Consider the following 15,300-nt stretch of genomic DNA (forward strand, 5'->3'; position numbering starts at 1 on the left):
TTCCAAAAACTTCCAAGTGCCTAAAATGATGCCATTACACTTCAGTAATTTCAGATGCAAAAAGCTAAATTGGAAATATTTGTACAATGCCTTAAAAAACCCACTGGTGCAATTCCTGCTCCTAGCAGCTTGCAGACTAAGCTGTAGATGAGAGAAAAACACAAATGCTAAGATCTGCTACACACACTGGCTTTCTACAGCCAAGCTAGTCCTAAACCAACAAACCTGGGCACAAAAGCTGGAGCAGCACAGTGTCTCACACAGAAATGTGTTATGCAGTGGGGCTGATCATTCTGAGTTGTTTTCCAGCTTGCCTGTGAGCCCCTGGCCTATGCCAGGTAGCCGTTCTTCCTGTCCCAGGACACACAGCCTGCACTCCCCTGGAAATCAGGTTTGTGGTGCTGGACACTCAACAGCACGTGTACACTGCCCAGTCAGCCTGCTTGGGTCATCTCCTGCCTGCCTGGCAAGATGTGAGAGAGACACTGGGGGAGCTGCAGTGGGAACTTAGCAGAGAAGGAAGGAGCTGGAAACAGGGAGGAGCCGAGAAGTTTTGCACAGAAAAAGATCCAGTGGGAAATGCAGGGCACACGGAATGCAAATCAGGAGAAAATTACAATTCATTAGTTACAGTGTTCACAGGACTCTATTTTTCAATTATATTTTCTTTTCTTCTAAAAAAAGACAAATGGTACCTGCTCCTTCATGCTCCCATTATGTTGCCATTCTTATTTTAATCTTAATTGTTTATCAGTTGAATTTGACTTTAAAAGGCTGGTAGGGGCAGATGTAGAGAATACATTTCTGTGGTTTGCTCAAAGAAGACCAGCTTAAGCAGGGATGTGAGAGGGCCTGGGGAACCATGTGAGAGCAAGGAGAGGCATGAGGGCAGTGAGCCAGTCATAAGTGTGCATGCTTCTAAATGGTTTTAATGGGGTCACTTGTGTCCTAAGGCACAACTCGCTGCTGCTCGGATGCCAGACTCTGCCCCTGAGCCTGTGAAAGGTTTTGCAGCTGAGTGTGACAAGCCTGGTTTAGTGCAGAGGGGGCTGCACTCAGGACTTGAACGTGGCCAGGTGGCAAAGAAGGGCACGTGTGCCCATTGGAAGACTGCATGGCTACCAAGAAAGAGGGCAGAGAGTAGGAGACCACGGTGCAGAAAAAGACCTCATGTCATATTGGGACTTGGACAAAGGTTTCAGAAGAAGTGGATGGTTTGGGAAACACTGCAAAATAACAACATTACAATATAATATCTGTCAGTGAGAAGGAATGGCTGCAGGTTTATTCTGTGATAAATATTCAAATTGTTCAGTGCAGAATGTTTTAAAACCTTCCTCATCCTCATTAGTACAGCTAATCACCCAGTGATTCTGTTTTCTCTTTTCCATATCATATTCTTCTGTTATTGCAGAGAAATAGAAAATATACTTTTAAATTAAGAAATTGTAAATAAACAACATGGGGTGATCCAAGCATGTAGCAATTTAGAACTCTCCTCATTTAGTGCCTTTCTTACAAAAGTGTTTGTCCTATATGTTCCCTCTACACTCCTGTCCATCCCTGCCACAAGAATATTGCAGGCAGATGTAGGAGGATTTTGTTAGAATTAATCACTGATCACCTTCTTGTAAAGGCTTTATTGTATTCTAAAAGGGGGTGAAGGAAAAGTACACACATACATATAACAACCTAGAGCTTTAGGATAAAAGAAGTAAAATTGGTAATATGAGTTTCTCCCTCAGGAAGAAAAAAATACAGGCATTTACTAATCAAAAATGGGTGGCTTTGTTTTTCGTTTGTTTGTTTTTGCTAATCTTTAAAAACGCTTAATACATTGCTTGTGGGCTTCATGTTTCACTTTAATGCAGAGTTAACCCTTGAAATTCATTAATTGACTTTATGTTGCATTAAATGCTGCAATCAATTCAGTCTCAATATTATACACTTTTATCTCTGCTCTAAAAAAAAGCCCTATTAGCTTTGCTTGGCTCAAAACCAATACAGTGAACTACCCTTAATTATTAATAATCTGTTTCCCCTTCAATAAAACTTTTTGAACCTTTACTACAGTAGGATGATATATTTATTTGGTGTGTAGGGTTCAGAGCAATACAGTGCACTCTCTCTGGGAAAGAATCCAAAAATAACTATCTACTTGATATCAACCCAAGGGATTTCCTAAGGGAATGGGAGTATCATTTCAGGGCAGATCATCAGTGGTTTAGGGGAATTAGACAAATTTGTGTCTGGAGAACAGATGCCTCAGGGTTTGCAAATGTGTGAGAGAACCTTTCCCCCCTCGGTCACCAGTTCAGGTCCATCCAGCACAGCAGTGGCTGGAAGTTATTAAACATCTAATGAACTTCTGGGGCCTCCTGAAACAGGGAGTGGGATTCCTAACAGACACTTGCTAACATCTTGGAGCTGCTCCTACCCAAGCTGCAGCAATATACAGACACAGAAACTGGGAATAAGCATGATGGAGTGAAGAACATTTCATCTGCTAAATGCAGTAAGCAGGCTGCCTCTGGGCTGGCATTCCAGCTTTAGGTTTACTGCTGGCACTTTTTGTTCTTTAAAAGAAAGAAAATTATGTATTATAAAGCACTGTGTTATGTAATCGTTCCTCACAAATGCCATCAGAAGGGCCCAGAAACCTTACAAACCCACACTTGCAAGGCCTTGGAGAAGATAAAGGAGTAAAGAAAGATTTGTTTTCATACTTAGAGGCCAGTTCTGGGAGTTCTGGGTCTCCTGAACTGCTACATGCTGCACATCCAGCTTTGGGGCAGGTCTGCTAGGAGAAAGAGGAGACAAATGCTGAGCATTACAACCACAAACCACAGCTGTTGATGGGAATTGGCAGGAGACCAGGGAATGCTGGGAAGCATAGATGGCCTGCAGCAGAAGGTAGGGCTGAGCAGGGCTCTCTGGCACTTGAAGCTTTTTTATTCCTCTCCTGGTGCTTTTCCATCCTGGCATCTGGTTTCCGTGGCAGCGCAAGGGAGGGACAGTATGGTGCAATTTTCTGGAATGTTCTCCTGGGCTATGCTGGCACTTCCTAGGGTAAACATGCCTTGCCTGAGGCTCAGCTTCTCTGGGCCCCTGCCTTCAGAGGATTTGCAGTGCTTTAGTTTGCTGATAGCTCTGGCCAGTTGTCTCCATATTTCATGTGAGGAGGGGGGGTCGAGACTTGCCTACTGTCCTCTGCTCCCCCAGAACAGAGCCATGGTGAGGGCAGGGATGAGCTGTGGCAAAGCCCTGTCCATCAGCAGAGATGCCACCAGGACAGCATGTGATGGGCTCATAGCTCTGTGCTCTGGCTGGATCCAGGCTTTGTGCCACCAGACCTTGCATGTACCCTGGTGCTCTCATTTCCTTGCACCCTTTTGAGCGAAAGATTTTCGGGGGGGGGTCTCTTTATCCACTCATATGTTACATGACTAAACTGTACCCAGCTTCTGAATAGTGCAGCAATTTAGGCTGCAAAGAGCATGCAAGATTAAATATCTGAAAAAGGAGGAGGGAAAAAAAAAAAAAAAAGAGGAAGGTTTCTGTAATGGGATCTGCTGCTCAGCCATTTTTGTTAGCAGCATGTGCAGATCTTGCTATTCCGGTCCATTATATTCAACAGTCTTATACTCAGTGGCAGGTGAAATGTCATACCTCGGGGTAAATTTTCACTGCAGTAGGCAGAGAATTTGTCCTTTAAACACCCTTAGTATTAATGGGACATTGATCCAGCAATTTAAACTCCAAGAGATACAAATGTCTCATGTGGGACCATTTTCAAATGTGTTGACATTTTGATTCACAAAATAAGATACTTTTAGAAACAAATGCAAATTCATTTCATTCTAGATTTGAGGTCAGCTGGATACTGGAAGAGAAATGTGCAATGAATGTTTAGTATGCTCATCAACTATCTTTTAATCTCTGTACACTCGAGGGATAAAAATTACATCAGAGAGAGTAAGGAAAATAAGTTCTCTGTATTAACTAGTGTAACTTCTCATGGGGCTGGAACCTAAATTCACCTACTGCACCTGCAATATTAGTGTCTAAGGCAAAAGGAGGCTCTGGAACGAGAGACTGAATTTCAGTGACCTCTGAAAATATGTCTTTCACACAATCTGATATGCTTTCATCTCCAAAGAGTTCTGATTCTGCTGAGATCCACTGGGGAAATTGTCAGTGTTTTATTGATATCAGTGAAATTTGCAGGGTTGGAGCCCAACAAAATAGTGCAGGAAAGAAAACAAAACAAAGTAAAAACATAGCAAGAGGGTGTAGCTTAGTTTGTTCCTAAGCCAATGCTCTGCCTGCTTCTCCAGCTCAGAAACTATTCAGCACATATGAGAAAGATGAGCTAAACAAATATTTAGAACACACCCACAACTGGCTGACAGAGAGTGAGTAGGTCAAACCTTGAGGGAACACAGCAAAGCCTGAATGTTGGTCTGGGCTCCATCCTTCAGAAGAGGGTAAAGCAGATATGGAGCAACTCTGGAGGAAGACCAGCTTGGCAAGTTGGTGGGTGAGAGCTGGGTGTGAACGATCACCTCCTGCCCTTGGACCAAGGTTTGGGGGGCACTGCCGTGGCTGCAGGCAGGGCACTGGGGGCAGAACAGGGCTCACCTCCCTCCTGTCTCCCTGGCCTTGAGCAGGTGCTACAGCTCCCAGCAGAGGGGAGTGAAAGGGGATCTGCTCCCTGTGCTGAACCCCAGCAGGCAGGGCCAGCTGGGGCTGGCTCTGGTTTCCCCCAGAAGCAAGGACACCTCTGACTGTCCCCAGAGCTCTCCCAGCAGCAGGGCTGACGAGAGGCTGAGGCATGCAGGACACAGGGGCAGTAATGTGGGTGGGGTGTGTGCTGTTATTCCACAGGGGATTTCACAGGAAGCCCATGGCTCCCCTCCTGGCCATGAGCATCCCCTGCTGCAGAAACCCCGGCTGGTGAATGTCACCTGACAGGGAACATGAGGACTCTGATCATCTCATGCATGAGGAACTCGGGGAGGAGAACAAACCCAGGGGAAGTTCCTCACCAAAGTCCCCCTGCAGAGCAGCCTCTGCTCTTCCCCTTCCCCAGCAGGGCTGCTGCAGACAGGGTTGCAGTTCTGGGAGCCACTGTCCAGGGGAAGTTACTCCAATTTGGGCACTGACTGAGAACACAACTTCCCTTGCAGACACTTGTACAGCAGTGCCCAACAGAGCTAAGAGGAAGAGGAAAAGCCCAGACACTGTTCAACATGCAAATAACTATATTCAAGTCTATGAAAACTTCCCAAGAACAGGTCCAAACCTATGCAGCACTGGGCAATGTGCTGGGCATGATCTGTTTGATGGCCTTGGATCAGATGGTCCTCTCCAAGGGCTTGGATAATGCTCCAGCCTGCCAGAGGGCTCAGCAGGCACTCAAGGTTATCAGGATCAGTCCTTTCCTACGTGCTCACTTGAACATAGTACTGTCCTTCTGGGCCCCTGCTCTCCTTTCTGGCTTCCTCAAACTGACTGGAGGAAGAATTTACTGTTCCTGTGCCAGCTATGTGATCTGGGAACCCTGTGCAAAAGCACATGGGGTGATACAGTCCCCACACAGGAGGCCTTTTCCCACAGAACAAGAGTTCTGAGTGCATTCACCAAGTGCTTCTCACACCAGGTAGTTTAATTTTTAAAAAAAAAAAAAGATGACAGACCAAACAGAACATCACAAAGTTTGAAAGACCTTTCTTTTTTTTTTTTTTTTTTTTTGGTATGAACAGCAGCTACAGGTCCTAGGTGCATTTATACCTCAATGCATAAATGTATTTCAGAGGTGTTGTGATTCACGTCATGTCCAGGCATTTAGGGGGTAGCAGCAAACTTAGAATGGGTGCAAGTGGACCTAAAGCAGGTTTTGCTCATAAATGCAATTATAGTAATACCAGTAACCAGGATGTATCAGCTGTGGATCCTCAGCACTAGAGGTATAAGATTTGCAACTTGGAGGCTTTCCTAAAACCACCTCCTTTTAAGGCAGTAATCCTGGGAAAGAAACATGGTCCCAGTCCTTAAATAGAGATGGAAGTGGCTTCTTCATCCACATTTGAGGGATGCCAGTAGGCCATTGCCAGTGATATCTGTGATACTCAGAGTGCACTGACAAGAGAACACTAACATGTACAGTAAATATTTCTTAATGCTTCAGTGTAAGCAGGATGCCTGACACACCCACTAAAGCACAGAAAATGGAATTTGGTCATCAGCAAGTCCTGCAGTGAGAGTTAGGATTCACAGGCAGGAGCACCTGCTCTCCTCAGTTCTGGGATTGCCAGAAGAGTCCTGGGAATCAAGGTCCTAGTTTTTATCTATGACTTGTTGACTGATCCAGACAAACCACCGTGGAAGACCAAACCATCCCTAGAGCTTGCAGAGCACAGAGACACTCCCATCACACTCTGTCCCCTGTCTCTGTCAAGACACAGAGCTGGTGGAACATAAATCATGCATCACATAGCTGTGCACTGCCAGGAGCATGCTGCTGCATGAGCCTGCAGAGACAGCTTCCAGTTGTCCCTCCATGGGATAGTTCACAGGAGGCACAGCCCAGGGAAACAAGCCAAGTCCAGGTCTTCTGTGGCTTTTCTCATTTGGGGATGGTCCCTGTCCCTTGCCTGAAGCAGCCTGGACACTTCACAAGCCTCCCCTACAAGCCCTGCAGAGGTTTCTGGGCAGGAATGAGCCTGGCACAGTCCAGCCCTCCCTGGTTTTGCACTGTGCATGCTCTGGTTGGGAGCACGGTGCAAGGAGTGGGAATCCAGCCCTGCCACCCAGGGTGAAGCTCAGCAGCCACCCCTGGCCACTGAGAGCCAAACCAGAGTCCTTATTGGTGCTGTTACAGGAGGGAGGTCACCAGTGTCACCACACTGGAGCAACGCCAGCACTTTGAGTAAACTTTTCAAAGCTGCACTAAGGCATTGTTTAATTTTGATTTGCAAGTGACCTCTGATTCCTCTGGATGTGCTGGGGGGAAGAACATTCACTCCCAGGAGTCTGACTTAGGCAGTGGGCACAGGGCCTAGCATGGCAGGTCCCAGGGAAGGAGGGGGAGAGGTGAAGGCTCTGGCTGTTCTCCCCCCCTCAAACACATCACCAGTCTGCTGCACACCTTAGCTTGCACCAATAAACCTGTTTGCATGCTGTGAATGAAAACGACACCAGGGTGTGAGATGAAAAATAGTCTGCAAAGAGCCAAACCACCTGAGAGTTATTCTAGTGAGGTAAATAATTCAGCAACTGTTTTTTACTGCAGCCCTGTTAACAGAAATACAATTACAGAAGAGGAAAGTAAACCACAGCTGGGAAGAGAAAACAAGTGTCTTGGGGGCTCCTATCTCACCGAGGAAATGGTGGGTGGATCCGGGCCCCAGCATGGGACTCGGGCCACATCCAGGGCTCTGACCTCAGCACGATGCATCCAACGCTGCACTCACAGCAGCTGAGCAGAGAAATTAAAGGAGGGTGGCAAAAAAGCTCTGGCTGTTGCTAACACTTCCCAGGGCTGAAAGTAGCACTCAGTATTGGCACCAGGTTAGTGGTATGTGCACAGCTTTCTGCTAACTGGCGACTGAGCCCTGCGGGGAAGCGAAGCCGCAAGGACAGGAGTGGGACAAGGCGAAGGAAGTGTGAGCTGCAAACCTCTGCTCGCCTTGCTCAGCATCAGATGAATGTTAATTCTCTGCTGGTTTGCACAGACACTGACAGGCCTGTTCCTACTAATTTTAGCCCTTACCTAATTTAAAACTACAGACATGCTATTTTCACCATGGTATTTTTTCCTCTTTTTAACAGGTTGTAAGCTGCCAGATGCACTCCTTGTGGTTTAAGAAATTGATGCTGTCCAAGGGGAGGTGAGAAACCTTTTGTTAAAAATAAAAGGCAGACAGAACAAAACTGCACATTAAAACTTGGAGCTATCACAAGTGCCACCTCAGCTGCCTGTGCTTTGCTGAGGGCCTCTGGCCAGGCTGCATTGTGGTCTGGAGATGCACCTTCCTCAAACCTCAGAGGTTCCAGCCCAGCATGCCCAGCTGTCTCCCAGCTGTGCACACACAGAGGTTGTGCTGTGCCCCTGCATAAAACCACCTGCACTCTCTACCTTCACTCCCTCCACTCATACATCCACAATGCTTCATTCCTTTGGTACTGCTGCCCAAAAATACACCTGCACCCAGACCTCCTCTCCCTGCCACTGTGCCTTTCCCCTGACACAGACAAACACCTTCTCTTCCCTCTGCTCCTCCCTTCACACCTGGATCTGTCACCCATCTCCTGCAGAGGTGAATGGTGGATGAAGTGCTGAGGTAGATGAAGTGCTGAGCCTGCCCGCAGTGGGAGGCAACCCTGTGCTAGAAATGGGTGTGAAAAAGTGGTGAAATGAGGAAACATTTGTGAGAGGAAGTGAGTGGGTGGAGGGAAAAGTCTGGAGTGAACAAAAATCAACAAATAATACAATGAAACCTGAGCTCTAAGTGCTCAGAGTGGTAAAAGTACACTGAAATACAAAAAAAAAGAACACACAAATTACTACCAGAATGCAACTATTCTATGCTAACAAACACCTAATGTATGCTAGGGAACAAAGCACTGAAAATAAAGAGCAGGCTCAAAATAAAGAAGATGTCTTAAGATCTAATGCCTTAACAGCAGTACAGGTAGCTGCAGTGAGGACGAGAAAGGGAGGCAGCAGATCATGCACATGCATTTTACTGGATCTAGGTTACTGGATCTCAGAGTCCAAATGGGTTGATGGTCTCACTAACCAGACATGGATTTTAGCAGTTGTTAACAGACTGCATGCCCCTGTAAATTTTAATTTAATACATTCAAGTAAAGCATCTGAAGGATAATATTAAAAAAAAACCAAACAGCAATTTCTAGAACGATCAAAATGGAAGCCCAGGTCTGTTGTTTCTGATACAGCAGCAGTTTCTTAGTTAAGATTTTTCCCTGACAGATGTAGCTGTGCAGGGACCTAGGAGTACAGTTCCCAGTTTTTCAGCCGATTACGTGTGCATTCCTGACCTGCAAACCTTTCCTTCCTTCTCTACTCTTGCAGAGCAAGATTGACAGTGCTGTATTTTCAGCAGTACACCAAAAAAGATCTTGTTTTTTCTTCTTAAAGGACAACAGACTTGGCCCAAAGGGGCTGTACCAGAAGCCAGCCAGTTTTGCCCTGTGAGAATCAGCCCACGCAACCACAGCTCCCACTGGTGAGAAATTATTCAGACAAGTCCCTCCTCTAACCACTCACCCAGTGAGCTGGTTTCATCCAAGCTGCTGCCATGGCCATGGAGAATGAACAACAGCCAGGTAAACAGCTATTATGGCATGCACAGAAAACTGTCCAGTTTTGGTTACACCTCATTCCTTCCCACGTGTTTCAAACCAGCCTGCTCCACAGGGATCCTCAGAAGAGGTTCCCTTCACACATAGTAAGACTGCCCATACCATTTCCATGTTTAAAAGAATAACAAAAGTGACCTGAGAGTTGCATTACCCCCAGCTTTGTCAGTGGAGGAGCCCAAATGCACTCACTGGCCATGACACCTCTCCTCTGGGGCTCTGGCGAGCGAGCTCCCTTGGAAAGGCGGCAGTGCATCCGTGCCACGGGTTACGCTGATTGCTGCTGACAGGTTCTTCATGGTATCACAACAAATTAGGTCACAGATTAGATTTTCATAGCACAGATTACAACTTGTGTCTACATCTTTTTCTTAAATAGAGAGGGTTGTGGCCAGGAGGTTTGACCTCAAGATTGGGAACAAGGCAGATGCTCAGGATTGGGGGGTCCTATTTCTCAGCTGAGACAAAGACTGTCTTAGCAAGACTCAGATAAAATGCCTGCTTTTCTGCTGTAGTCAGAAGACTTGTTTGTTTTTTTTTTTTCCCTTTCTATCCAGCAAGCCTTTGAGAAATGAGTTTGTCCACTAGATACTCTGGGGTAGATCAATCATAGAGCATTGTGGCAAAACAGATAGCAAACCCAGCTCTAGAAAGAAATTTTAGAAGAAATGAATTTTTATGATAGAAAAGCAGCTTGCACCACCTGAAAAACTGCTGGGAATGGAAACCAAAGCTACCTATTAGACTTATCCCACCTATTACCACAAGGTCACACATACACTCGGTTTGAGCATCTCTAGTGCAGAAAGACCTCAAGGGAATAAATTCATGTGTGTAGTTTTTGTTTTAAAATACACCCAGCAAGGACAGTAATAGAACTCAAGCACCAAAAAAAAAAAAAAAAAAAAAAAAAAAATCCAAGCTATATCAAGCTCCTCACAGAGCAGCACAGAACAAAGGTTTCCAACAGCTGAGTAACTGCAGACACCGTGCAAAGTGCTTCCTACCCACTGTGAGATACAGCCCTGCTGCAGATTTGAAAACCAGCTCCAGCAACTGTGTTCCAGCAGACTGTCAGGGCTGTGTTCTGCTCCCAGCCACCTCCTCCCTCAGAGCTGAGCTGCTGCAGGGGAGAAAAGGCTCCTGGGAGCCAGAGAGCTGGATTCAGCTCCCTGTGGAACCATGCAGGTCTGCATGGGGGCAGTGATTCAGCTGATAAGCAGGCTTGCAGCCATGATAAGCACTAAATGAAAACCTAATCCAGACTATCAGGAGGACAGCTCTTGGACTGAGCTAACCTCAGAGACAAGTCTTTCTAAGTCAGGGTAGAGAGAGCAATGCAGGAATGACCTTCAGCTTACAGAAGGAGTCCTGATACCACAGTGGAATCACCTTTGTGCTTGGGTAGCCCAGAGACCTGCACTGGCTCTGTATGGAGCCTCTGGAGCATGTACTCAGCCAGAGCAGGTCTGCTCATACCTGCTGCCAGACCAAACTCTGGTCCCTAATCAAACCCTGAGGCTGTCTGCAGCCAGAGGACACAGCCTGGCTCCCTGTTCCCAGGGCAGTGAGAGGAGCACAGGAGGCTGTGCCTGTGCCCTGTGTGCAGGTTTAGACAGGCTGGGGCTCAGCACCCTCCCCTCGGCGCCACAGCAGCCAACGCTGCTGGCCTGAATCATCGCCTGTGCCTCCAGCCCCGAAACAATCTCGCACGTCACTTCAGCAGTTTTTCACAGGAAATATGCTTTTACTTTCAAAATACTCTGGGCCTTGTTCTCCTCCAACAAGCACAGGAAGTATCTCAAATACCAGTCTTTATTTTTGTGAACCACTGTGTATCCTCTGATACCTCTGAGTACAAAGAAATAAATAGGAGCTGAGAGTGGCTGTGCCCTTCCATGCTCAGAGGCAGTATTAATGTTTTTTAACTCCCCTCAGTGCTCCTGCTGGGCACACTCACATTTAGAGGCACAGAATGAGGCCTAACAATTTTTTTCTCAAGCCTGAGCTGTGCTGTGCTGATTATTGAAAATCCATCACACACACTCTTTGCTGAGCAGTCTGAACTATTGATCTCAGAGAGAGAAAAGGATGCTCTGGACTTTATTGGAATTGTCTTTAAAAGTCCTGTTGGTACAACTGTTCTACTGGATGCTGAGTGATTCCTAGTGTCCCTGCAGAGCACTGCCTCAGACCTGCTCTGGAGCTCCTTCATGCCAGGGGCTCGTGCTGAGCCATGGAGGAAACCTCATCACCCACCCTGGGAAAGCAAACGGTGACAGCTCTCAGAGAATGCACTGGTGAGGCCCCTGGCCTGAGCAGCGCTCCCAGAGAGTGAGCAGCAGGGAGGGACTGCTGTCTGCAACAGCAGCTGAGAGCATCCTGGACAGGCACAGGCTCCTGATCCCTGCTGAGCAGGGAACCCAGCAGGAGCCATGCAGCCAATGCTGCCTCTCTCTAAGGCAAGATGAGTCTGAGCAGAGCTAAGCACTGAAATGACCCAGGGTGTGCATCTGAGAGAGTCCTTCAGAGCTCATGTAGGCACCATGAACACTCCCCACAGCATCAGTTCTGTCCTCCTCAACATTAAACAGGCAGCAGCCATTGCCAACCTTGTTTTCAGTCAAGCTCTGAAACAAAGAGGACATTAAACTTCCACCAAAATCCCACATCTCTTCAAAGCACTTCTCAGTTTGGGGTGCAGATGCAGGGTTTTCTTTGTCTGAATTTTAAAAAAGGGCCTTTCTACTGTTTTAATCACATACTTAACAAAACCCTGAATAAGCATCATCTTCATGGCTTTTTGGGACTTAAATTAAAGAATGTACACATTTTTACATATATTAAAAATGGATAATTAGGGATTTGAGTTCATTTTTAAATGGCAGAAGGGTAACTTTACTCCAAACCATACAGCCAGGTGGTTCACTGTTTAGAGGCTGCTCTGTGCTATTCTGCTTCAGCACTAACCCTTTTGAAACTCTGCAGCTTGCTCAAGAGAGGGGCAGTTTTCACACAGAGTCACGATCACAACCACAGCACCGTTCCTGCCCAGATGAGGAAGTACCAGATCCCCAAAGCAGAAATGCTCACCCTCTCACCAGCCAGTCCAGTTTCTGCCTGCTGGGCTGAACTTTTAGGCACAAGATTTGCATGAACAAGGACGCATGATAAGTCTTCGGCCTGGCACCCAGCGTCTGTACAAAAGGCCTCCATCTAACATGGTCGGTGCTGCTCCCAGCTCAGGACGGCCACACGCAGCACCCATGGCACACAGGACCGAACCATGGCTTCCTCCTGAGGCCGGCCAGCCCGGCCTGTGCTGCTCGGCTTCCATGGGCACTGACTGGAGGTGGTGTGGGTTGGTGTGAGGGCTGTCACAGCGCTCGCTGGATCTGCCAGGACCCCCGTGCCCGGCCTGTCACCCCTCGCACACAGGAGCAGACCCGCCCCGGCCCCTCCCGGCCCTCGCAGTCCCCGTGCCCTGGGGGAAGCGGAGCTCGGCCAGAGCCGCCTCCGGCCGCCCTGGTGCTCTGTCCGCGGCCCCACAGACACCCTGCCCGCGGGAGGCGGCCGGGAAGGCGCGGAGCTGCCCGGGCAGTGCCGAGCATCCTCTACGGGGGCTGCGCCTTCCCGCCCGGGAATGGGGGACAGCGGGGCGGGGGCTGCCCCGGCTCCTTCCCGGTTCCTCTCCGCCCCGCGGCTCCCCACGGGCGCCCACCCCACGGCTCCGCTCAGGCTCCTCCCGGCTCCTCAGGCGATCCCCATCTCCCTCTCGCTCCCGCTGAGCCGCCCCTCGCCGCTGCCTCCGCGCCCCGCTCCGCCCGCCCGGGGGGCGCGGGCAGCCCTTACCTGGGCACGGGGCGCAGCCTCGTCCCTCCGGCTGCCGGCGGCGTCACGGCCGCAGGTTGTGGCTGCGGGCGGCGGTGCCGCATCGATATAAAAGGAAGCGGCGCGGGGGGAGGGAGAGGCGGCCCCGGCACCTTCTCCGCGCCCGGCCCCGATCCCCGGGCCCCTCACGAGCTCCCTCCCCGCCGGCCCCGGGGCAGCGGCCACGGCTCCCCGGGCAGCCCCCGCGGGCCAGCGGCACTCCCGGGGGGCTCACCCCACCGGGCCGGGGTGAAGGATGGGGGCAGGTCAGAGCCTTGGCATCAGCCCCCACATCCATCCCGGGGGGCAGGAGAGACCGTGAGGAGCCAGATAGGGCCCTGTCCTCACGGGCCGCACACACAGCTCAGCGGGGCACGGGCGAGGCTCTGCAGCCATGGGAAGGGAGCAGCCACATGCCGGAGCACCTTGCAGGCTTCAAAGGTGTGTAACAAAACCCAGCCATCGCCACCAGTCTCCTGCAGGCTCTGCTGGAGCTGCCCCGGCCCGAGCAGCACCTGGGGCTGCAGGCTTGTGCCCAGGGAAGGAGCGACATCCTGGGACAGGGCTGTTGGCAACCCCAAATGCAGGTGATGTCCCTGCCATGGTCACGGCCTGGTTATCCAGCCTGGCAGCCAATTCAGTGAGACATTGTCTGTAAGACTAACTTTGAAGGAGCAAAGAAAAACTCATCAAGGCCTACATTCTCCTTCAAACCCCAAGAGCTCTTTCTATCTCTAGAGCTACACTCAGAGTCCAGAGCAGTTGTGCCATCTCTGAGGCACCTTGTTCTGTTCCTTCTTCATCTTCTCCATCCTGTTGACAGCTGATGACATCTTGGTTGCAGGAGGAGTGAGGGTCCCCCCAGGACACGGCCTCTCCATCTGCTCCTCAGGAAGCTCTCCCTCCAGCAACAGATGCTGTTGTTGTCCTGCACCATCAATCCCTTTCAGGAAGGGACAGGGATTAGGTGTGGGTAACATGTCGTAAGGTAATTTCTCTAAATGGCATTTTGCTTCCCAGCTTTACTCACTGGTGGGGGGCTGTGATGCTTCGGTTCACTCTGCAGCCCCCAAGGCCCATGTCTTGCCACAATGGCTACAAGTCCTATCTTTTGCCCAAAGCAGATGGAGAGCTGGGCAGCAGTGAGGCTGGGGTGCAGAGCAATCCCACAGGTACTGGGACCCCTGTACAGAAGTACTTCATGTGGTGCCTTTGTTTACATCCCACCAGGAAAGCAGTAAAGCTGGGGATCATGGGCAGAGCAGGCTCCTGCTCTACAATCAGAGGGAAGCGATGACCCCTGGCAGCCCCCATCTAAATAAACATTACTAGGGGTTACATTTTATGGAATGGAAAACATTCAGATAGAACACTGCCATGGGCAAATGAGAGGAACAAATCCTGCTCTCAAGGGTTTTAAAGTAGAGAGGGGTTTTCCACCTCCAAATTTCTTGGGTTTTTTGGTTTGGTTTGGAGTTTTTTTCCTCTCAAATTTCTCTACATCCCAGCAGGGAAGGGGAAACAGAAGGAGCTTTTCTGCTGGACCCAGCAGCACCTCATCCAGACAGACCTGGCTGGGAATGTAAGTGCCAAGTTAAAAGATGATCTGTCCCTAAGCAAGGCGACTGTTCCAGATCTCCAAGGAGGAACTGTGGGTGCCAGAACCACATCTAAGGGTGGATCTGGGTCCTGTGTGAAGCTCTGGCAGGGCAGCAGCACCTCCTTGCTTACAGCCAAATGTGGAGGAACAGGCCCTGCTGCTCCTTCTCAGGGCCCAGCTATTACAGCAGCTCCTTGCATAATGCTGACAGATGGTCTCTCTGCCCTGCTGCCCTCCCACCCCAAGTGTTCTTCGCTAAGATCTTGCTGCTTCTCCTGGACAAGGAACCCTCACTCCTCACAGGAGTTTGCATCACCTTGACTTCTCAGGTGAGTATATGGCCAGTCTAGAGGAAGTGCTCACAGGAGAGCTGCTCACTCCTTATGATTGATCTTGTCATCAACAATGGAGTCATTTACACTCCTTCAAAGGTGTCCAAGCTG

General features: G+C 49.2%; 1 protein-coding gene across 1 annotated transcript in view; it reads right to left on the reverse strand.

The window, feature by feature from the left end:
* CYRIB (CYFIP related Rac1 interactor B) overlaps positions 1 to 13,351 on the reverse strand; it is a 97,501-nt gene extending 84,150 nt beyond the window's left edge. Inside the window, exon 1 of the mRNA XM_058802109.1 lies at positions 13,240 to 13,351. The gene's annotated coding sequence lies outside the window, so the exon portion shown is untranslated. The remainder of the gene's footprint in view (positions 1 to 13,239) is intronic.
* Positions 13,352 to 15,300: the final 1,949 nt, after the last annotated feature.

Source organism: Ammospiza caudacuta, chromosome 1 (genome assembly GCF_027887145.1).
Source record: "Ammospiza caudacuta isolate bAmmCau1 chromosome 1, bAmmCau1.pri, whole genome shotgun sequence".
Lineage (NCBI taxonomy): Eukaryota > Metazoa > Chordata > Aves > Passeriformes > Passerellidae > Ammospiza > Ammospiza caudacuta.